Here is a 24,655-nt window from a genome sequence, read left to right on the forward strand (position 1 = left end):
TAAATCGCGTCCAACTCTTTGTTACCCCATGGACTGCAGTATGCCAGGCTTCTTTGTCCTTCACTATCTCCCAGAGTTTGCTCAAACTCATGTCCATTGAGTCAAGGATGCCATTCAACCATCTCATTCTCTGTTGCCCTCTTTTCCTCCTGTCCTCAATCTTTCCCAGCATCAGGTCTTTTCCAATGAGTCAGCTCTTTGCCTCAGGTGGCCAAAGTATTGGATCTTTGGCTTTACCGTCAGTCTTTCCAATGAATATTCAGGGTTTATTTTCTTTATGGTTGACTGGTTTGATCTCCTTGCTGTCCAAGGGACTCTCAAGAGTCTCTTATGTGAAGAGCTAAAAATAATTTGTGGTATAAAGGATATTTACTTTTCTCATTTCTTCTTCTCCTTGGTAGTATTAGTCTTGTTTTAAAGCATCTCTTCCTTTTTCTGATTGCATATTTTACATTATATTTTTCTCTCATATTCTTTAGATTATTGTTTCATTAGGTAACTGAACTAATGTGGAAATATCTTAAGAGAGATTTACTCTCATGAATTCACTCTAAAATGAAAGTGTTAGTTGCTCAATCAGGTTCGATTCTTTGCAACCCAAAGAACTGTAATCTTTGTCCATGGAATTATCTAGGTAAGAATGCCAGAGTGGACAGCCACTTCCTTCTCCATGGGATCTTCCTAACCTAGGGATTGAACCTAGGTCTCCTGCATTGCAGGTAGATTCTTTACCATCTGAGCTACCAGGGAATTGACTCTAAGGTTAATATAGTTGTAACTGGAGAATTTTTGAAAATATTTTCCAATAATAAGGATAAACTTCACAGAAACATCATGTGAAATCAGTTTAAGAGCCTGCAAATTTTCCGGTCTTAAGACTTTCTATCTTTACCAAAGTTTGCTTCAAAATTGTGGTGACTAGGACCATCTACCACATTGTGATGATTATATATTTAGAGAAATGACATGCTGGATTTACAATCAGTGTGATACCTGCTATTGAGATTTTCAGAATAAGTTGCAGCTCCTATAAAGGATGTTTGGTATAAAAATACTCAGAAAATGTCTTAGAAACCAAGACTTTCTTTCTAAATATAACTAATTATGCAATTTCTATCTTTCATCTATAAACAATTAGACAGGAATTACTCTCCTTGTAAATAAAGTTAACTCTGAAGCTGTGGGCTATGTCTCATTCACTGTTGTATCTCCCTAGATCTAGAGAATTTCCTGGGACATAGTAAACAATAAATATTTGGTGAATGAGTCAAGTAACAAACAAATACATATAGAATTCTCCAGGTCCAGTGAAAAGACAGAGAAAAAGTTAAACTTTTGCCAATGGAGAGAAGTTGTTTCTTGGTGATAAATATTAAAGGCAGACATTCTGTAGATATTGTTATGACCAGAGGAAAGATACTCTCATTATCAATCTGCTTAAATTCTTTGCAGTTTCAAACACTGATAACTAGAGATATAGAAACACAGTCTGAAATCTTCCTCTCTTTAAAACTGAAGTGTAGTTAATTTATAATATTGGTTTCAGGTGTACAACATAGTGACTCAATATTTTTATAGATTTTACTACATTTAAATTTATTACAAAATAGTGGCTATATTTCCTTGTGCTGTAAAATATATCCTTGTTGCTTATTTATTTTATATATGGTAGTTTGTATGTCTTAGTGCCCTTAAAATCCTGAATATTTTTGGTAGTTGCAGTTAGAAACATAATAACTTTTCTACAGTAAGTATTAAAAATCCTCCACAATTGAATGCCTTGTCCAGTCTGGCATGGGACCTAAATGAGAAGGAACATAATAGATTTTAGCCAACAATTCAAAATCCAAGGGAAGAAAGGAGAGAAATAGTGTAAGATATGGCAGATTTTCCTTCTTTATGTCTGGTAAAGGATGTCTGATCCCTTAGAAAGGAAGATTTTAAAACTAATAGCAGAATTTTATATGTACAACTAAGGATTTTTGTATATTTAATGCATAAATTCTCAGTTTACTAAACTGTGTATAGGTCATAGTGTGGTTTCCAATATTGTTAATTATACTTTCATTGTCTTTATAGTATGTCTAAATAAAAGAAATTGAATTTAGTTATTATTTTAGAAAGAATTGTCTCCATATAATTGTTTCAATCTTGTATCCAAAATGGATAGATAGAATACACGGTGCCTCTTGTTCTGTAGTGCCTTAACAATGCTTATTTCTGCCTGGATGTGAGTTGTTCCATACACTCACGTGGGTTTGAACAGGTTTTTGTTGTTTTTCAGTCGAAGTCATGTCCGATTCTTTGCAACTCCATAGACTGCAATACACCAGGCTCCTCTGTCCTCCACTATCTCCCAGAGTTTGCTCAAACTCATGTTCATTGAGTCGGTGATGATATACAACCATAACATCCCCTGTTGCCCCTTTCTCCTCCTGCTTTTGATCTTTCCCAGCATCAGGGTCTTATTTCTAATGAGTCAAATCTTCACTTCAATTGGCCAAAGTATTGGAGCTTCAGGGTCAGTAAAAGTCTTTCCAATGAATATTCAGAGTTGATTTCCTTTGGGATTGACTGGTTTGATCTCTTTGCAGTCCAAGGGACTATCAAGAGTCTGCCCAGCAACACAGTTCAAAAACATGTTTTTTGGCTCTCAGCTTTCTCAATGGTCCAACTCTCATATCTGTACATCTCTACTGGAAAAACCATCAGTTCAGTTCAGTCACTCAGTCGTGTCCATCTCTTTGGGACTCTGCAGCATGCCAGGCTTCCCTGGTCATCACCAACTCCCAGAGCTTGCTCATCCTCAATGCCCATCAGGTCGGTGATGCCATCCAAACATCTCATCCTCTGTTCTCCCCTACTTCTCCTGCCTTCAGTCTTTCCCAGCATCAGTCTTTTCTAATGAGTTAGCTCTTCGCATCAGGTGGCCAAAGTATTGGAACTTCATAGCTTTGACCATATGGATGTTTGTCGGCAAAGTGATATCTCTGATTTTAACATACTGTCTAAGTTTGTCATAACTTTTCTTCCAAGGAGCAAGCATCTTTTAATTTCATGGCTGTAGTTACCATCTGCAATGATTTTGGAGTCCAAGAAAATAAAATCTGTCACTGCATCCACTTTTTCTCCTTTTATTTATGAAGTGAAGGGACCAGATGCCATGATCTGAAAGTCTTCTGAATGTTGAGTTTCAAGCCAGTTTTTACTCTCTCCTCTTTCACCCTCACCAAGAGGCTCTTTTGCACAGGACTTGTTAATATTTATTTTGCTTAGTCTGAGTATCAGAATTTTCCAGCTGACAGGCTAAGTATAGGGGTTTTAGATAGTGATAATGCTACTGCTTAAAGTTGCCATTTGTATTAACCCCTATGCTGAGCCTTTCACATGTATTGTATAAATTATTTCTTTTGATTATTTTTAAAATTTTTCAATACTATTAATAATAGAAATATGTCACAGTGTGTATTATATGTCAAAATATTTCAATAGGTATTGGCATACCAATTTTTCCCCTAGGTCAGGAAAATCCCCTGGAGAAAGGTATGGCAACCCACTCCAGTATTCTTGCCAAGAGAATCCTATGGACAAAGGAACCTGGTAGGCTAGAGTCCATGGGTCACAAAGACTGGGAGACAACTGAAGCAAATTACCACACATGCAAACCTAGTTTTAGGGCTTCCCAGGTGGTGCAGGTGGCGCTAGTGGTAAAGAACCTGTCTGCCAATGTAGGAGATGTTAAGAGATGAAGGTTATGATTCCTGGTTTGGTAAAATCCCTTGCAAGAGGGCATGGCAACCCACTCCAGTATTCTTGCCTGGAGGATCCCATGGACAGTGGAACCTGGTGAGCTAGGGTTCTTAGAGTCGCAGAGTCAGACATGACTGAGCACACACACACACACACACACACACACATACATACATACACACACACCTATTTTTATATATGATACCCATTTATTTATTTTATATATATATAAATTTATTCATTTTAATTGGAGGTTAATTCTTTTACAATAGTGTAGTAGTTTTGCCATACATTGACATGAATCAGCCACGGGTATACATGTGTTCCCCCTCCCACCTCCCTCCCCATCCCATCCCTCTGGGTCATCCCAGTGCACCATCCCCAAGCACCCTGTCCCATGTATCAAACCTAGACTGGTGATCCGTTTCACATATGATAATATACATGTTTCAATGCCACTCTCCCAAATCATTCCACCCTTGCCTTCTCCCACAGAGTCCAAAAGACTGTCTTAAATTTATTATTTTTCCCATATTATAGATGGAGAAACAGAAGCAGAAAAGTTAACTTTTTTTTAAAATTTATTTTATTGGAGGCAAATTACCTTACATTAATATATTGGTTGGTTTGGCCATACATTGACATGAATCCGCCCCGGGTGTACATGTGTTCTCTTTCTTGAACCCCCCTCCCACCTCCCTCTTCCCCATATCCTCCCTCCATGTCATCCCCGTGCACCAGCCCCAGGCATCCTGTATCATGCGTCGAACCTGGACTGGTCACTTATGATAATATACATGCTACAATGCCGTTCTCCCCAATCATCCCACCTTCACCCTCTCCCACAGAGTCCCAAAGACTATATGCCTATGTCTCTTTTGCAGTCTCGTATACAGGGTTCAGGTTACCATCTTTCTAAATTCCATATATATGCGTTAGTATACTGTATTGATGTTTTTCTTTCTGGCTTACTTCACTCTGTATAATAGGCTCCAATTTCATCCACCTCATTAAAACTGATTCAAATGCATTCTTTTTGATGGCTGAAAAATACTCCATTGTGTATATGTACCAAAGCTTTCTTATCCATTCATCTGCAGATGGACATCTAGGTTGCTTCCATGTCCTGGCTATTATAAACAGTGCTGAAATGAACATTGGAGTACATGTGTCTCTTTCAATTCTGGTTTCCTCGGTGTGTATGCCCAGGAGTGCAATTGCTGGATCATATGGCAGTTCTATTTCCAGTTTTTTGAGGAATCTCCGCACTGTTCTCCATAGTGGCTGTACTAGTTTGCATTCCCACCAAAAGTGTAAGAGGGTTCCCTTCTCTCCACACCCTCTCCAGCATTTATTGCATGTAGACTTTTGGATAGCAGCCATTCTGAATGGTGTGAAATGGTATCTCATTGTGGTTTTGATTTGCATCTCTCTGATTATGAGGGATGTTGAGCATTTTTTCATGTGTTTGTTAGCCATCTGTATGTCGTCTTTGGAGAAATGTCGGTTTAGTTCTTTGGCCCATTTTTTGATTGGGTCACTTATTTTTCTGGAATTGAGCTGTAGGAGTTGCTTGTTTATTTTGGAGATTAATCCTTTATCAGTTGTTTCATTTGCTATTATTTTCTCCCATTCTGAAGGCTGTCTTTTCACCTTGCTTAGAATTTCTTTTGCTGTGCAGAAGCTTTTGATTTTAATTAGGTCCCATTTGTTTATTTTTGCTTTTATTTCCAATATTCTGGGAGGTGGGTCTTGGAGGATCCTGCTGTGATTTATGTCAGAGAGTGTTTTGCCTATGTTCTCCTCTAGGAGTTTTATAGTATCTGGTCTTACATTTAGCTCTCTAATCCATTTTGAGTTTATTTTGGTGTATGGTGTTAGGAAGTGTTCTAATTTCATTCTTTTGCAAGTGGCTGACCAGTTTTCCCAGCACCACTTGTTAAAGAGACTGTCTTTTGTCCATTTTATATTCTCGCCTCCTTTGTCAAAGATAAGGTGTCCATAGGTGCGTGGGTTTATCTCTGGGCTTTCTATTTTGTTCCATTGATCTATATTTCTGTCTTTATGCCAGTACCATACTGTCTTGATGACTGTGGCTTTGTAGTAGAGCCTGAAGTCTGGCAGGTTAATTCCTCCAGTTCCATTTTTCTTCTTCAAGATTGCTTTGGCTATTCGAGGTTTTTTGTATTTCCATACAAATTGTGAGATTATTTGTTCTAGTTCTGTGAAAAAAAGTTAACTTTTGATGGAAGGAAACATAGACAGTAAATGGCACAGCTAGGATTTGAATCCAGACCATCTGATTTTATTAATACAATGAAAACTGTGAATGTACCTGTCATATTCTACAAGGTGACTTTACCTTAAAATTGCCTTGTTTTGCTGTTTCCTAAATCTTTTCCAACTGATATTTTCAAAAATCAAGATGAGCTGATCTATTTAAACTTCTGATACAATAGGAAGTCAATTTTCTTAGAAGTTTGCTTCAGAGAGCTCGGCAAATGAATATAAAAATTTTAGCTAAAATATAAAATGTGAGCTGTTCTAAGGCTATAAACATAACTCACATACACACTTTCTGTCTTGAGCTGGAGTATTGTTGAAAGTTTAATTTCTTAATTTCTGAAGAACAAGGGAATCGATTTATCCTTGTGACTTAGCATTAATACATCCACTTTCACAACAATGCAGTTCAAGCTGGCCAACTCTCCTTCCTATATCAGTTTCATCACATGTTCAAAATAGAAAGGCAATTATAAACACTTAAAATTTTAAGCCTATTAGATTCTAAAAATTTAATTCTCCTGGTAAAATTTGATTTCAGTCATGCATCTTGCTATATTTTCTCTTCTCTTTCACCCCATACTGCTTTTAGAATATATTGCTTAAAAAGAAAATAAATATCCATGCAATATAGTGACACACAATGACCCCATGAAAAGACAGATTCCCGTGAAACTCTGCCTCAGATTTTTACTTTTGTGGATCACACATATGTGTTGTTAGTACAAGGACATCTTTTCTCATTGAAGAATATTTATTTATTTAGCGTGTTTTTTTTAACTTCCAGTTTTATTGAGACATAATTGACATACATCAACATGTAAGTCTAAGGTGTACAGAATAAAGATTTGACTTAGATACATCATGAAATGATTAATAAGTTTATTGGAACATCCATCATCTCATATAAATACAAAATTAAATGAAAATAAGAAATACTTTTTCCTTGTGATGAGAACTTTTAGAATTTACTCAACAAAGTTTATATATAACATACAAGTGCTAATTATATTATATACTGTTTATCTTATAACTGAAAGTTACTTTTGACCTCCTTCACCCAATTACCCTGCACCCCTGAATCTGGTAATCACAGATCTGATCTCCTCCTATGAGTTTGTTTGTTTGTTTGAAGTATAATTGACCAACAACACTATGTTAGTTTCTGTTACACAACATAGTGTTTCAATATTTCTACACATTTCAAAATGATCACAGCAAGTCTAGTTACCATCTGTTACCACACAAAGATATTACATAATTATTAACTATATATCCCACAGTCTACATTCTATATCTGTGACTCCATTTATTTTGCAACTGGAAGTCTGTACCTCTTAATTTCCCTTACCTATATCACTCATCCACCTACCCCTCTCCTCTCTAGAAAACACCTATTTGTTTTTGGTATTTATGACTCTACTTCATTGTTACATTTGTTCATGTTTTTGTTTTTAAGATTTCACAGGTAAGTAAATTTATTTGGTATTTGTCTTTCTCTGTCTGACATTTCACTTAGCACAGTACTCTGTAAGTTCTTCTATATTGTCATAAATTTCATGATTTCATTATTTATATGATTGAATAATATTTTGTTATATATATATATATATATATATATATATATATATATGGCTTCCTTGGTGACTCAAACAGTAAAGAATCCACTAGCACAGTACTCTGTAAGTTCTTCTATGTTGTCATAAATTTCAAGATTTCATTATTCACATGATCAAATAACATTTTGTTATATATATGGCTTCCTTGGTGACTCAGACAGTAAAGAGTCCACTTGCAGTGTGGAAGACCTAGGTTCAATCCCTGGGTTGGGAAGATCCCGTGGAGGAAGGCATGGCAACCCACTCCAGTATTCTTGCCTGGAGAATCCCCATGGACAGAGGCCGGCAGGCTACAGTCCATGGGGTCATAAGGAGTTAGACATGACTGAGCAACTAAGCATATACATATATATATATCAGATTTTCTTTATCCATTCATCTATTGATAGGCTTCCTTATCTTGTTTATTGTGAATAATGCTACCATGAACATAAAGAACATATATCTTTCTGAATTAGTGTTTTTGTTTTCTTTTATTTCCTACACTTAATCCATACCAAAATGAAACAGAATAAAGAACCAATAAAAAGTCTGATACATATGCAACTGGGCTCTCTTTGTGGGAAAACTGCCTGGCTACAGAAATTATCCAAGCAAATTATATTTGAAAAAACACCTGTATATACTTTTCCTGAGAAGCTTATATCCTGATATTTCAGACATGCAATTAGTATCAGTAGTAGACAATAATTAAATACCAAAAAGTGAAATTTCTGCATCATATGGCACTTCTATTTTTAATTTTTTGAGGACTCACCATACTGTTATCCATTGTGGCTGCACTAATTTACATTCTCATCAAAAGTGCATGAGGGACCCCTTTTCTCCACATCCTAACCAATTCTTGTTATTTGTTGTCTTTTTCAGTATAGCTATTCTGGCAGGTATGAAGTGGTATCTGATTGTGATTTGCATTTCCCTGCTGATTAGTGGCATTAGGTATCTTTTCATGTGTCTGTTAGCCACCTCTATGTCTCCTTTGGGGAAATGGTTATTCAGGCTCTCTGCTCAATGTTTAGTTTTTAATTGTTATTTTTTGATGTTGGGTAGAAGGCAATGGCACCCCACTCCAGTACTCTTGCCTGGAAAATCCCATGGATAGAGGAGCCTGGTGGGCTGCAATCCATGGGGTCGCTAATAGTCAGACACAACTGAACGACTTCACTTTCATTTTTCACTTTCATGCATTGGAGAAGGAAATGGCAACCCATTCCAGTGTTCTTGCCTGGAGAATCCCAGGGACAGCAGAGCCTGGTGGGCTACCGTCTATGGGGGTCTCACAGAGTCGGACATGACTGAAGCGACTTAGCAGCAGCAGTGTGAGTATATTGTGTATTATTCCCTTATCAGATACATGATTGGCAAACATCTTCTCCCATGCAGTAATCTTTTTATTTTGTTAATAATTTCCTTCACTTGCAAAAGCAGTTAGTTTGATGTATTATTATTTGTTGTTTTTTGCTTTTTTCCCCTTGTTTGAGAAGACAGATCCAAATATATATATATATATAGCTAAGGATAATGTCAAAGAGCAAACTGCACATATTTTCTTCTAGAAATTTTATGGCTTAAATTTAAGTCTCTAAACCATTTTAAATGTACTTTTACATGTAGTATGAGACAGTGAACCAGTCTGATTCTTTTGCATGCAGCTATCTAGTTTTCCAAACACATCTGATCAAAGAGGCTGTCTTTTCCCCATTGTATATTCTTGGCACCTTATCATAGACTAATGGCCCATAGAAGTGTAAGTTTATTTCTGAGTTCTCTATTCTGCTCCTTTGATCTATATGTCTCTTATTGTGCCAGGACCACACTGCTTTGATTATTGTAGGTTTCTAGTATAGGTTGACATGGGAAATAGATGGGGAAACAGTGGAAACAGTGTCAGACTTTATTTTTGGGGGCTCCAAAATCACTGCGGATGCTGATTGCAGCCATGAAATTAAAAGACGCTTACTCCTAGGAAGGAAAGTTATGACCAACCTAGATAGCATATTAAAAAGCAGAAACATTACTTTGTCAACCAAGGTCCGTCTAGTCAAGGCTATGATTTCTCCCGTGGCCATGTATGGATGTGAGAGTTGGACTGTGAAGAAAGCTGATCGTCAAAGAATTGATGCTTTTGAACTGTGGTGTTGGAGAAGACTCTTGAGAGTCCCTTGGACTGCAAGGAGATCCAACCAGTCCATTCTAAAGGAGATCAATCCTGGGTGTTCACTGGAAGGACTGATGCTAAAGCTGAAACTGCAATACTTTGGCCACCTCATGCGATGAGTTGACTCACTGGAAAAGACTCTGATGCTGGGAAGGATTGGGGGCAAGAGAAGAAGGGGACGACAGAGAATGAGATGGCTGGATGGCATCACCGACTCGATGGACATGAATTTGAGTGAACTCCGGGAGTTGGTGATGGACAGAGAGGCCTGGCGTGCTGTGATTCATGGGGTCACAAAGAGTCAGACACGACTGAGCGACTGAACTGAGTATAGGTTGAACCCAGGGAGTGTGATACCTTTATCTTTGCTCTTCTTCCTCAAAATATTTGGCTACTCAGGGCATATTGAGTTTCCATAAAAATTTTAGAATTATTTTATTTCAGTCATTTCAGTCACTTAGTCATGTCCAACTTTTTGCCACCTCCTGGACTGCAACATGCCAGGCTTCCCTGTCCATCGTCAACTCCTGGAGCTTTCTCAAACTCATGTCCATCAAGTCAGTGATGCCATCCAACCATTTCATCCTCTATCATCCCCTTCTCCTCCTGCCTTCAATCTTTCCAGCATTAGGATCTTTTCCAGTGAGTCAATTCTTTGCATCAGCTGACCAAAGTATTGGAGCTTCAGCATCAGTCCTTCTAATGAAGCCTTTGCCCTGCTTCATTTTGTACTCAAAGGCCAAACTTGCCTGTTACTCCGGGTATTTCTTGACTTCCTACTTTTGCATTTCAGTCTCATGATGAAAAGGACATCTTTTTTTTTTTTTTTTGGTGTTAGCTCTAGAAGGTCTTGTAAGTGTTCATAGAAACATTCAACATCAGCTCCTTCAGCACTAGTGGTTGGGCCTAGACTTGGATTACTGTGATATTGATTGGTTTGCCTTGGAAATGAACAGAGATCATTCTGTCATTTTTGAGATTGCACCCAAGCACTGCATTTTGGACTCTTTTGTTGACTGAGGGCTACTCCATTTCTTCTAAGGGATTCTTGCCCATAGTAGTAGATATAATGTTCATTTTAATTAAACTCATCCATTCCAGTCCATTTTAGTTCACTGATTTCTAAAATGTCAATGTGCAGTCTTGCCATCTTCTGTTTGACCACTTCCAATTTACCTTGATTCATGGACCTAACATTCCAGGTTCCTATGCAATATTGTTATTTACAGCATCAGACTTACATCATCAGTCACATCCACAACTGGGCACTGTTTTTGCTTTGGCTAAATCTCTTCATTCTTTTTGGTTATTTCTCCACTCTTCTCCAGTATCATATTGGGCACCTACCGACCTGGGGAGTTCATCTTTCAGTGTCATGTCTTTTTGCCTTGTTATACTGTTTGTGGGGTTCTCAAGGCAAGAATACTGAAGTGGTTTGCCATTCCCTTCTCCAGTGCACCACGTTTTGTCAGAACTCTCCACCATGACCCATCAGTCTGGGGTGGCCCTCCATGGCATGGCTTATAGTTTCACTCAGTTAGACAAGGCTGTGATCCATGTGATCATCTGATTTAGTTTTGTGAAAAATGTTATTGGTATTATGATAAGGATTGCATTGAATTTGTAGACTGCCTTGTGTAGAAATGGTCATTTTATCAATACTGATTCTTCCAATCCATGAGAACCAAATATTTTCCACTAGTTTGTGTTATGTTGTTTCTTTCATCAATGTATTTTAGTTTTCCGAGTAACTTTCTAGGTTTATCCCTAGGTATTTGTATTTTAATCACTCTGATGCAATTGTAAAAGTGATTGTTTTCTCAGTTTTTCTGTCTGACTTTTCATTGATAGCAGATAGAAAAACAGCAGCTTATATATATTAATCATTTTTAGAAATGAAATTTATTGAAAGCTCTTTTTGGCCTTGCACTTAGTAAGGGTATCTTAATTCCCTGGTCATACAGGAAATGCTTTGGCTTTTCATTGTTGAACATGACGTTAACTGTGGGCTTGTCATATATGACCTTTATTATGTTGAAGTATGTTTCCTCTATTCCTACTTTGTTGAGAGTTTTTAATCTTAATTGAAGGTTGAATTTTTTCAAAAGCTTTTTCTGTGTCTATTGAGATGAAAATATAATTTTTATTCTTTAGTTTGTTAATGTGATATATCACATTGTTTGATTGGTGAATATATTGAACCATCTTTACATCCCTGAAATAAATTGCATCTGATCATGGTATATCATCCTTCTAATGTATTATTGAATTTAGTTGGCTAATATTTTGTTAAGAGTTTTTTCACCTATGATCATCAGAGATACTGGCCTGTAATTTTCTTCTTCTGTGGTGTCTTTGTCTGGTTCTGGTATTAGGGTAATACCAGCCTTTAGACTGTTGTTGGGAAGGCTTCTTTCCTCTTTAATTTTTTAGAATAGTTTGAGAAGGGTAGATGTTAGCATTCTTTAAATATTTGAAGACGTCATGTCTTAGACTTTTGTTTGTGGAAAGTTTTGACTCCTGATTAAATTTCATTACTGGTAATCATATTTGTTCCTAATTCAGTTTTGGGAGAGTGTATATTTCTGAGTTTATCCAATTATTCTACATTGGTCTTTTTATTGGCCTATAATTTTTTTGAGATTCTTTGTCCTTTTGAGGTGTTGGTTATAATTTCTTCTCTTTCTTTTCTGATTTATTTATTTGGGCTCTCTCTCATCTTTTTTTTTTTTGATGAGTTTTATTAAAATTGTATAAGATTTTTTTTCCTTTTAAAAGAACCAGCTCTTATTTTCATTGATGTTTTCTATTATCTTTAAGTCTCTAATTTATTTATTTTCATTCTGATCTTTATGAATTCTTTTCTTGTAATTACTTTGGGCTTTGTTCTTCATTTTCCAAATTCTTTAGGTCTAAAGTCAGTCAATTTGAGATTTTCTTAGATAAGGTTGCATCACAATAAATTTCTCTCTTAGAACAGCTTTGCAGCACCCCATAGATTTTGGATCATCATGTTTACAGCTTCATTTGTCTTCTAGTATTTTTAAATACTCTCTTCAGTTTCTTTAATGACCCATTGACTGTTGAGTAGCATGTTGTTTAGGCACCATATGTTTCTGTTTTTCACAGTTTTTCCTCTGTGGTTGATTTCCAGTCTCTTATAATTGTCCTTGAAAAAGATGCTTGTTAAGATTTCAGTCTTCTTAAATTTACTGAGACTTGTTTCATGGCTTAGTATGTTATATACTCTAGAGAATGCTCCATGTCCATTTGGAAAAAAAAAAAGTGTATTCTGTTACTTTTGCATGGAATGTTCTGTATATATCTATTACTGGTATCTGATATAATGTGGGATTTAAATACAGTGTTTCCTTATTAATTTTTTTCTGGATGATCTGTTCATTGATGTAAGTTGGGACTTTAAAGTCCCCTACTATTATTGTGTTATTGTCAATTTCTGCCTTTATTTTTGCTAATATTTACTGTACATATGTACATGTACATATGCATGTGTATTTATAATTGTTTTATTATCTTGTTAGGTTTATCCTTTATCATTACATAATGTCCTTTTTTGTCTCTTGCTAAAATCTTTGTTTTAAAATCTGTTTTGTCTGATATCAATGTTGCTACCCCAACCTTCATTCTATTTTCATTTTCATGGAATACATTTTCTATCCTCTCATTTTCAGTTGGTATGTGCCTTTAAATGTGAAATGAGTGTTTTGTAGGCAGCATATATGGAGGACTTGTTTTTTACCCATTTAGCCACTGTACGCCTTTTGATTATTTAGTTTATCTATATTTGAAGCAATTATGATAGGTGTATGAAGAGAATGGCAGAAAAAGAATAGAGAAGGGAATGGCAACCCACTCCATTATTCTTGCCTGGAGAATTCATGGACAGAGGAGGCCAGTGGGCTACAGCCAATGGAATCACAAAGAGTCGGACACAACTGAGTGATTCACACTATGATAGGTGTGTGCGAGACAGTTGCTCAGTCGTGACAGACTCTTTGTGACCCCCATGTACTATACAGTCCATGGAATGCTCCAGACCAGAATACTGGAGTGGGTAGCCGTTCCCTTCTCCAGGGGATCTTCCCAGCCCAGGGATCGAACCCAGGTCTCCCGCATTGCATTTGGATTCTTTACCAGCTAAGCCGCCAGGGAAGCCCAAGAATATTGGAGTGGGTAGCCTATCCCATCTCCAGCAGATCTTCCTGACCCAGGAATTGAACTGGGATCTCGTGCATTGCAGGCGGATCCTTTACCAACTGAGCTACTGGGGAAGTTTACTTCTACCGGGGAAGTACAGTCAGTGTACTCCTATCAGCTACCCTGATAGGAGTGTACTCATCGCTATTTTGTTAATTGTTTTCAGACTGTTTTGTACTTTTTTCTCCTTTCTTTTCTCTCTTCCCTTGTGATTTGATGATCTCCTTTAGAGTTATGTTTGGATTCCTTTCTCTTTTTGTGTATCTAACATTTTTTTGGCTTGTGATTACCATGATGTTCATACATATATATATATATATATGAGGAAACCCCAATCATATATATATGTAAAGGAGGTTTTATATATATATATATATAATTATTGGTTCTTCTTCAGTGGCTCAGTGGTAAAAAATCTGCCTGCAATGCAGAGAACTTGCAGGAGTTGCTGGTTCTACCCCTTGGTCAGGAAGATCACTTGGAGAAGAAAATAGCACCCCAGGAGAAGAAAATAGTACCCCACTCCAGTATTATTCCCTGGAAAATACCATGGATGGAGAAGCCTGGCGGACTACAGTCCATGGGTTTGCAAAAAGATCAAACGTGACCTAGTAATGAAACAACAAAAATATGATTATATAAAAGATTATATATGCCAAAGCCTTTGACTGTGTGGATCACAATAAACTGTGGAACATTCTGAAAGAGATGGGAATACCAGACCACCTGACCTGCCTCTTGAGAAACCTGTATGCAGGTCAGGAAACAACAGTCAGAACTGTACATGGAACAACAGACTGGTTCCAAATAGGAAAAGGAGTATTTCAAGGTTGTATACTGTTACCCTGCTTATTTAACTTATATGCAGAGTACATCATGAGGAACGCTGGGCTGGAAGAAGCACAAGCCGGAATCAAGATTGCCGGGAGAAATATCAATAACCTCAGATATGCAGATGACAATACCCTTATGGCAGAAAGTGAAGAGGAACTAAAAAGCCTCTTGAGGAAAGTGAAAGAGGAGAGTGAAAGGGTTGGCTTGAAGCTCAACATTCAGAAAACAAAGATCATGGCATCTGGTCCCATCACTTCATGGGAAATAGATGGGGAAACAGTGGAAACAGTGTCAGACTTTATTTTTGGGGGTTCCAAAATCACTGCGGATGCCGATTGCAGCCATGAAATTAAAAGATGCTTACTCCTTGGTAGGAAACTTATGAGCAACCTAGATAGTATATTAAAAAGCAGAAACATTACTTTGCCAACAAAGGTCCGTCTAGTCAAGGCTATGGTTTTTCCCGTGGTCATGTATGGATGTGAGAGTTGGACTGTGAAGAAAGCTGATCGCTGAAGAATTGATGCTTTTGAACTGTGGTGTTGGAGAAGACTCTTGAGAGTCCCTTGGACTGCAAGGAGTTCCAACCAGTCCATTCTAAAGGAGATCAATCCTGGGTGTTCATTGGAAGGACTGATGCTAAAGCTGAAACTGCAATACTTTGGCCACCTCATACGAAGAGTTGACTCACTGGAAAAGACTCTGATGCTGGGAAGGATTGGGGGCGAGAGAGGAAGGGGACGACAGAGAATGAGATGGCTGGATGGCATCACCGACTCGATGGACATGAGTTTGAGTGAACTCCGGGAGTTGGTGATGGACAGAGAGGCCTGGCGTGCTGTGATTCATGGGGTCACAAAGAGTCGGACATGACTGAGAGACTGAACTGAACTGAACTGATAAAAGATTAATTTAAGTGATGATCTCTTCATTTTGAGCACATTTGAACAACCCTGCATTTTTATTACCCTTTCATTTAATATTTTTGGCATCAAAATTTATATATTTTTTTGTTTTGTGTATCCCTTAAATACTTAGTGTGAATATGGATGATTTTTTTACTACTTTTAGTAAAATATTGGGACAGTCATTTAACTTTCCCACTAGTTTTATAAACGGTTGCTCTACAACCTTTTCTGTATATTTTCCTTAACAATGAAAATTTTCCATTCATAATTTTTATATTTTTAAATGTGGTCTTTTCTTTCTGTTTAGACCAGTCTCTTTAGCATTTCTTGTAAAGTCAGTCTGTAGGTCATGAACTTCTTTAGCTTTTGCTTGTCTGTGAATTTCTTCATCCTTCTTTCAAATCTTAACAATAATCTTGCCAGATAGAATATTCTTCACTGTGATTTTTTTCCTTTTATTAGTTTATAATTTGTGCCACTCCCATATAGCCTTAAAATTTTCTCTGGCAAACTCATAGTCTTATGGAAATTCACTTGTAAATAAGCAATTTCTTTTCCCTTGTTGCTTTTAAGATTTTCCTTTTATCTTAAAGTTTTACAATTTTAATTATAATGTATCTTGCTTTGGACATCTTTAGATTTATCTTCTTTAGGACTTGGTGCTTCCTGGACCTGATTATCTGTTTCCTTCCCCAGATTAAAAAATTTGCAGTTCTTAGTTTTTCAAGTAAGTCTTCTGTCACTTTCTCTCTCTTCTTTTCTCGGACCACAATAACGTAAATGTTACTATGCTTGACATTGTGATGAGAGGACTCTAAAACTATTTTCACTTTTAAATATTTTTTTCTGTTCTGCTTGGTGATTTACACCCCTGTTTCAGCTGGCTGATTCACTCCTTTGTACCATCTTCGATACTGATTCACTCCTTTGTATCAACCTATTGTTGATCCCTTCCAGTGTATTTCAGTTATTACATTCTTCACCCTGCTTGATTGTTCTTAATATTCTCTAACTCTTTGTTGAGCTCTCATTGTGTTCATCCATTCTTTTCTCAAGTTTGTCGAGTATATTTATGATCACTACCTTGAATTCTTTCGGCATGTGGAGTCTAGTTCCCTGATCAGGGATTGAACCTGGGCCCCTACCATTGGGATCACAGAGTATTTGCCACAATGTCAAGAAAATCCCCAAGAAATAGAAATGCAAAAAGGCAAAATGGCTGTCTGAGGAAGACTTACAAATAGCTGAGAAAAGAAGAGAAGCTAAAGGCAAAGCAGAAAAGGAAAGATATACCCATCTGAATGCAGAGCCCCAAAGAAAAGCAAGGAGTGATAGCAAAACCTTCTTTAGCGATCAATGCAAAGAAATAGAGGAAAACAATAGAATGGGAAAGACTAGAAAATTAGAGATACCAAGGGAACATTTCATGCAAGTTCAATTTGGTTCAGTGTCTCAGTCGTGTTCAACTCTTTATGACCACACATATGCCAGGCTTCCCTCTCCATCACCAACACTGAGAACTTGCTCAAACTCATGTCCATCGAGTTGGTGATGCCATCCATCATCTCATCCTCTGTTATCTGCTTCTCTTCCTGCCTTCAAACTTTCCCAGCATCAGGATCTTTTACAATGAGTCAGTTCTTCACATCAGGTGGCCAAAGTATTGGAGTTTCAGCTTCAGCATCAGTCCTTCCAATGAATATTCAGGATTGATGCACTTCAGGACTGACTGATTTGCTCTCCTTGCAGTCCAAAGGACACTCAAGAGTCTTCTCCAGCACCACAATTTGAAAGCATCAATTCTTCAGTGCTCAGCTTTCTTTATAGCCCAACTCTTACATTGGTAAATGACTGCAGGAAAAACCATAGCTTTGATTAGTCAGATCTTTATATTAAATTGGATGAAAGATTTACTGAGCATGGCCCCACCTTTCAGAACAAGAACCAGTTTCCCCCACAGTCAGTCTCTTCCATCAGGAAGCTTACATAAGCCTCTTATTCTTATCCATCAGAGGGCAAACAGAATGAAAATCACAATCACAGAAAACTAATCAAACTAGTCACATGGACTGCAGCCTTGCACAACTCAATGAAACTATGAGCCATGTCATGTAGGGCCATCCAAGATGGACAGGTCATAGTGGAGAGTTTTGACAAAACATGGTCCACTGGAGAAGGGAATGGCAAACCACTTCAGTATTCTTGCCTTGAGAACCCCATGAATAGTATAAAAAGGCAAAAAAGACATGAGACTGAAAGATGAACTCCCCAGGTCGGTAGGTGCCCAATATGATACTGGAGAAGAGTGGAGAAATAACCCCAGAAAGAATGAAAGAGATTTAGCCAAAGCAAAAACAATGCCAAGTTGTGGACATGACTGGTGATGGAAGTAGTCTGATGCTATAAAGAACAATATTGCACAGGAAGCTGGAATGTTAGATCCACGAATCGAGGTAAATTGGAAGTTGTCAAACAGGAGATGACAAGTTTGAACATCAACATTTTAGGGATCAGTGAACTGAAATGGACTGGAATGGATGAATTTAATTCAGATGAACGTTATATCTACTACTGTGGGCAAGAATCCCTTAGAAGAAATGGAGTAGCCCTCATAGTCAACAAAAGAGTCTGAAATGCAGTACTTGGGTGCAATCTCAAAAATGACAGAATGATCTCTGTTCATTTCCAAGGCAAGCCATTCAATATCACAGTAATCCAAGCCTATGCTCGAATCACTAATGTCGAAGAAGCTGATGTTGAATGTTTCTATGAACACATACAAGACCTTCTAGAGCTAACACACACACACACACAAAAGATGTCCTTTTCATCATAGGGCCTGGAATGTGAAAGTAGGAAGTCAAGGGATACCTGGAGTAACAGGCAAGTTTGGCCTTGGAGTACAAAATGAAGCAGGGCAAAGGCTAACAAAGACTTTTGCTAAGAAAATGCACTGGTCACAGCAAACACCCTATTCCAAACACACAAGAGACAGCTCTTCACATGGACATCACCAGCTGGTCAATACCAAAATCAGATTCATTATATTCTTTGCAGTGAAAGGTGGAGAAGCTCTATACAGTCAGCAAAAACAAGACCAGGAGCTGACTGTGGCTCAGATCATTAACTCCTTATTGTCAAATTCAGGCTTAAATTGAAAAAAGTAGGGAAAACCACTAGACCATTCAGGTATGGCCTAAGTCAAATCCTTAACGATTATACAGTGGAAGTGACAAATTGATTTAAGGGGTTAGACTGAAAGAGCCTGAAGAACTATGAGCAGAGGTTCATGACATTGTACAAGAGGTAGTGATCAATATCATCCCTCAGAAAAAGAAAGGCAAAATGGCTGTCCTAGGAGGTCTTACAAATAGCTGAGAAAAGAAAAGATGCTAAAGGCAAAGGAGAAAAGGAAAGACATAGGAATCTGAATGCAGAGTTCCAAAGAATAACAAGGAGAGATAAGAAGGCCTTCCTCAGTGATCAGTGCAAAGAAATAGAGGAAAACTATAGAAGGGGAAACACTAGAGTTCTCTACAAGAAAATTAAGGATACCAAGGGAACATTTCATGCAAAGATGGGCACAAAAAGGACAGAAATGGTATGGACCTAACAGAAGCAGAAGATATTAAGAAGGGTGGCAACAATACACAGAAGAACCATACAAAAAAGATTTTCATGACCCAGATCACCATGGTGGTGTGATCACTCACCTAGAGCCAAATAGCCTGGAACACGAAGTCAAATGGCCTTAGGAAGCATCACTATGAACAAAGTGAGTGGAGGTGATAGAATTCCAGCTGAGCTATTTCAAATCCTAAAAGATGATGCTGTGAAAGTGCTGTACTCAATATGCCAGCAAATTTGGAGAACCCAGCAATGGCCACAGGATTGAAAAAGTTCAGGTTTCAATCCAATCCCAATGAAAGGCAATGCCAAATAATGTTCAAACTACCACATAATTGCAGTCACCTCACATGCTAACAAAGTAATGCTCAAAATTTTCCAAGCTAGACTTCAACAGTATGTGAATCAAGAACTTCCAGGTGTTCAAGATGGATTTAGAAAGGGCAGAGGAACCAGAGATCAAATTACCAGCATTCTTTGGATCATCAGAAAGCAAGAGAGTTCCAGAAAAACAGCTACTTCTGCTTTATTGACTATGCCAAGCCTTTGACTGTTAATCACAACAAACTGTGGGAAATTCTTCAAGAGATGGGAATACCAGACCACCTTACCTGCCTTCTGAGAAATTTGTATGCAGGTCAAGAGGCAACAGTTAGGACTGGACCTGGAAAAACAAACTGGTTCCAAATTATGAAAGGAGTACATCAAGGATATATATTGTCACCTTGCTTATTTCACTTCTATGCTGAGTACATTATAGGAAATGCCAGGCTGGATGAAGCACAAGCTGGAATCAAGATTGCCAGGAGAAATATCAATAACCTCAGATACGCAGATGACACCACCCTCATGGCAGAAAACAAGAAGAACTGAAGAGCCTCTTGACGAAAGTGAAAAGAAGAAAGTGAAAAAACTGGCTTAAAACTCAACATTCAAGAAACTAAGATCATGGCTCTGGCCCCATCACTTCATGTCAAATAGATGGGGAAACAGCAGAAACAGTGACAGACTTTATTTTCTTGGACTTCAAAGTTACTGCAGATGATAATTGCAGCCATGAAATTAAAAGATGCTTGCTCCTTGGAAGAAAAGCTATGACAAACCTAGACAGCATATTAAAAAGAGAGACATTTCTTTGCCAACAAGGTCCATCTAGTCAGAGCTATTGTTTTTCCACTAGCCATGTATGCATGTGAGAGTTGGACTACAAAGAAAACTGAGCACCTGATAATTGATGCTTTTGAACTGTGGTTTTGGAGGGGACTCTTGAGAGTCCCTTGGACTGCAAGATCAAATTAGTCAATCCTAAAGAAAATCAGTCCTGAATACTCTTTGGAAGGACTGGTGCTGAAGCTGAAACTCCAAATCTTTAGCCACCTCATGTGAAGAACTGAGTAACTGAAAAAGACCCCGATGCTGGAATGATATAGAAGGCAGGAAAAGAAGGGGATGACAGAGGATGAGATGGTTTGATGGCATCACTGACTCAGTGAGCATGAATTTAATCAAGGTTTGGGGAGTTGGTGATGGACATGGAAGCCTTATGTGCTGTAGTCCATAGGGTCACAAAGATTTGGAAACAACTGACAGACTGAACTGAACTCAATTCTTTATTGGATAGATAGCTTATCTCCATTTTTTAAAGTGCTTTGTCTGAGGTTTTGTTTTGTCCCTTGTTTGGAACATATCCCTCTATCTTTTCATTTTGCTTAATCCTCTGTTTTTATTTTATGTATTAGGCAAGTTGGTTATGATTCCTAATCTTGGTGAGGTGCCCTTGTGTAGCAGATGTTTTATGGAGCCCAGCTGCACACTCATCTATGGTTACCAGAACTGTAATCTCCAGAGATATCATCTATGTGGACTGCTTTGGCCCTTCTGTTTTCATGGAATCAACTATGCTGGTAATGCTAGTTGGCAGGGCTCCCCCAGACTAGTTGGTTGTAAGGCCCTGCCTCGTGTGAGACATGTGGTAGCTGCTAGTCCATGGTGGGCATGGGGTTAATGCTGACCTGCTGGTAGGAGCGGTCAAGCCCTATACAGTTGGCTGAGGGTCCCAGAGTTCCAGTGCTGGTGCTGGCCTAATGGTGAGATGTGTTGGGTCTCAGTCTGGTTAGTTTGGAGTTTCATTGGACCTTGGACTAATACCATTCTGCTTGTGGGTGCATAAACCCCTTTCACTCAATAAGCTAGAGGGAGGACTCCAAAATAGCACTTGCCAGGACCAGCTTTGCTGTGGTAAAAGATCTCCTCAAAATAGGTGCTGCCAATATCTATCTCCTCAGGAGGAGTCCCAGTTGCCTCATACCTCCCTGGGAAGTTGTTCAAGATCACAAGTGAGTCTGGCTCAGTGTCCTTTCAAATTACTGCCTCGACACTGGAACTCAGACTGCGTGAGATTTTATCTACCCTTGAAGAGGTGAGTCTCTTTTTTACAGCCCTCTGACTCTCCTGTCCCCAAGCCTGGCAGGTTTTCAGAGTCAGATGCTATGGGAGCCTGTCTTTCTAGTGCAGGACCCCAAGACTGGGGAGTCTGACATGGAATTTGGACTCCTTGTTCCTTGAGGAGAACCTTTGCAATTGTGGCTAGCCTCCCACTTATGAGCCGCCTGGGTTGTGAATCTTACTATACTGACTCTCTGCCTCTCCTACCTGTCTCACTGTTCCTTCTTTAGTGAAAAATCTTTTCCAATAGACTTCAGCTCGTTCTGTTCATGTCATTCTATCTAAAGATAGTTGCTCTTTAAATAAATGTAATTTGGGTGAAGAGGTGGGAAGAGGTGGGCTCTGGGTCTTCCCACTCCACCATCTTGTACACACAGTTACATTTACTTTTGATGACATTTCTGAGTCACACGAAATGGACTCGGAGTCTACTTGGACTCCCAAATGAAATTTGGGGTTCTGCATATTTTTTTCTGTGCGAGAAATTTATGATCATTCAGCTAATCAATAAATCAGACATATAAAATAGAAAAGGTGACGTATGTTTACTGATTTTGTAAAGATAATGCTCTAAGGGTTTACTTAGTTTGGATATCATTGTAGTAATTACACCTGAGAGGTGAGTCCATGTGATTCAGAGAGCTGTAACAAATAGTTGACATACAATTTTAACTTTGGACCATTGTCTTGGGACAGCAGTTATACAACAAATGTAGAACTTTTATTATTCTTAGTATTTCATGTACATACATCACCTACTGTAATGATAACTACCTCTTCCTCTTTAAAATATTAAACTTGGGGATCGGCGGCTGGAGCCGTTTGGGACGAAGCTCGTGGGCGTCGCCTTCGGCGACCGCACGAGCGCGACCATGTGGCGGCTGCTGAGTGGCGCCCGCGCGCCCCTCCTGCGAGCGGCCCTGTCAGATTCGTGGGCAGCACCGCCCGCCCATGCCGGCCTGAAGACGCTGCTCCCGGTGCCAGCGTTTGAAGATGTCTCCATTCCTGAAAAGCCCAAGCGGAGATTTGTTGAAAGGGCACCACTTGTACCAAAAGTGAGAAGAGAGCCTAAAAACCTGCATGACATACGAGGTCCTTCCACTGAAGCCACTGAGTTCTCAGAAGGCAATTTTGCAATCTTGGCACTGGGCGGTGGTTACTTCCATTGGGGACATTTTGAAATGATGCGCCTGACAATCAACCGCTTCATGGACCCCGAGAACATGTTTGCCTTATGGCGAGTACCAGCCCCATTCAAGGCCATCACCCGCAAGGGCGTGGGGCAACGCATGGGGGGCGGCAAGGGCGCCATCGACCACTACATGACTCCTGTGAAGGCGGGCCGCCTCATAGTCGAGATGGGCGGGCGCTGCGAATTCCAGGAGGTGCAGGGCATCCTTGACCAGGTTGCCCACAAGTTGCCTTTCCCTGCCAAGGCCGTGAGCCGTGAGACTCTAGAGAAGTTGCGGAAAGACCGAGAGGAGCGAGAACGGAGCAGCCAGAACCCCTGGACCTTTGAGCGCATCGCCACCGCCAACATGCTGGGGATACGGAAGGTGCTGAGCCCCTACGACCTGACCCACCGGGGGCGGTACTGGGGCAAGTTCTACATGCCTGAGCGCGTGTAGTGAGGCTCAGGAGCGGGAATCCGCACCTTCCTGCCCCTAAGCCAGTCCTTCGGGTCTTTGGGTACCTCTGATGTCATAACCGAGGAGCAGCATATGGACAGACGCTCTGAAAAACTGTGCATCACCGGTTGGATTCTTTCAAGTGTATTAAAGTTTGAGCATCAGCTCAAGATGATGAAACTTCTCATTGGTCACTCAGTCCCTTAAAGGATCAAGAACCAGACCTGATTGACTGGTTCTCAACTGGAAGAGGACTGTCTTCAAGGCTAAATCACATGTTTCCTTTTCCACCTCTGATACAAGTCAACCTTTTACATATACACACTTCAGGAGCTAGTTTTTATGCCACGTTACTAGTGACAAACTTTTACTGTTTCTGGAAAAACAAAGAAAAAACAGCAGTACACAGAAAAAAAAATATTAAGCTTGTAACTAGAACTGTCAAGGGAAATATCTATCTTATATACAAACAGGTATATTTATAACTTTCTTGAACTTCATTCTAGTGACCCACTTTTTTTTCACCTCAAGCTACTTTTTCTTTGCACCATACTTATCATTGTCTGGGTACTCTGAAATTAATCTATGTTCACAATTGTTTAAAATTCAATCACAATGAGAAACTTCCTCAGCTGTCATTCTATTTCTGTTCCTTTTGGTACAAAAGATACCAGTGTGCTGATGAAATGATGGTGATATTTATCTTTCACTACTCTTTATTTTTTATTGAATATAGTTGATTTATAATAATACATTAATTTCAAGTGTACAGCATAATGATTCAGCATTTTTGCAGATTATACTCCATTATAAGTTATTGTAAAATAATGGCTATAATTACCTTTGCTATACAATATATTATTGGTGTTTATTTTTTTATACATGGTGGTTTGTACCTACTATTAATAATTGTCCTACTTTGTTCCTTTCCTCTTCCCACTCTCCTCTGGTAATAACTATGTTTCTGCATTGTGAATCTGTTTCTGTTTTGCATATACATTCATTTGTATTATTTTTTTATTCCATATAAATGTGATATCATACAGTGTTTGACTTATTTCACTAGGCATAATATTCTCTAGGTCTATCCATGATGCTGCAAATGACAAAAATTTATTCTTTTTTTAAAAGCTGAGCAATATTTTATTATATATAAGATCTTAATAATCCAATTGTCTGTTGATG

General features: G+C 38.6%; 1 pseudogene; it reads left to right on the plus strand.

Annotated features, from left to right (window-relative positions):
* Nucleotides 1-22,709: 22,709 nt before the first annotated feature.
* On the plus strand, nt 22,710-23,505 carry LOC129536869 (large ribosomal subunit protein uL16m pseudogene; annotated as a pseudogene).
* Nucleotides 23,506-24,655: the final 1,150 nt, after the last annotated feature.

The sequence above is a fragment of the Moschus berezovskii genome, chromosome 6 (genome assembly GCF_049115385.1).
Source record: "Moschus berezovskii isolate FMDL1 chromosome 6, NW_MosBer_1.0, whole genome shotgun sequence".
In the NCBI taxonomy this organism is placed as follows: Eukaryota; Metazoa; Chordata; class Mammalia; order Artiodactyla; family Moschidae; genus Moschus; species Moschus berezovskii.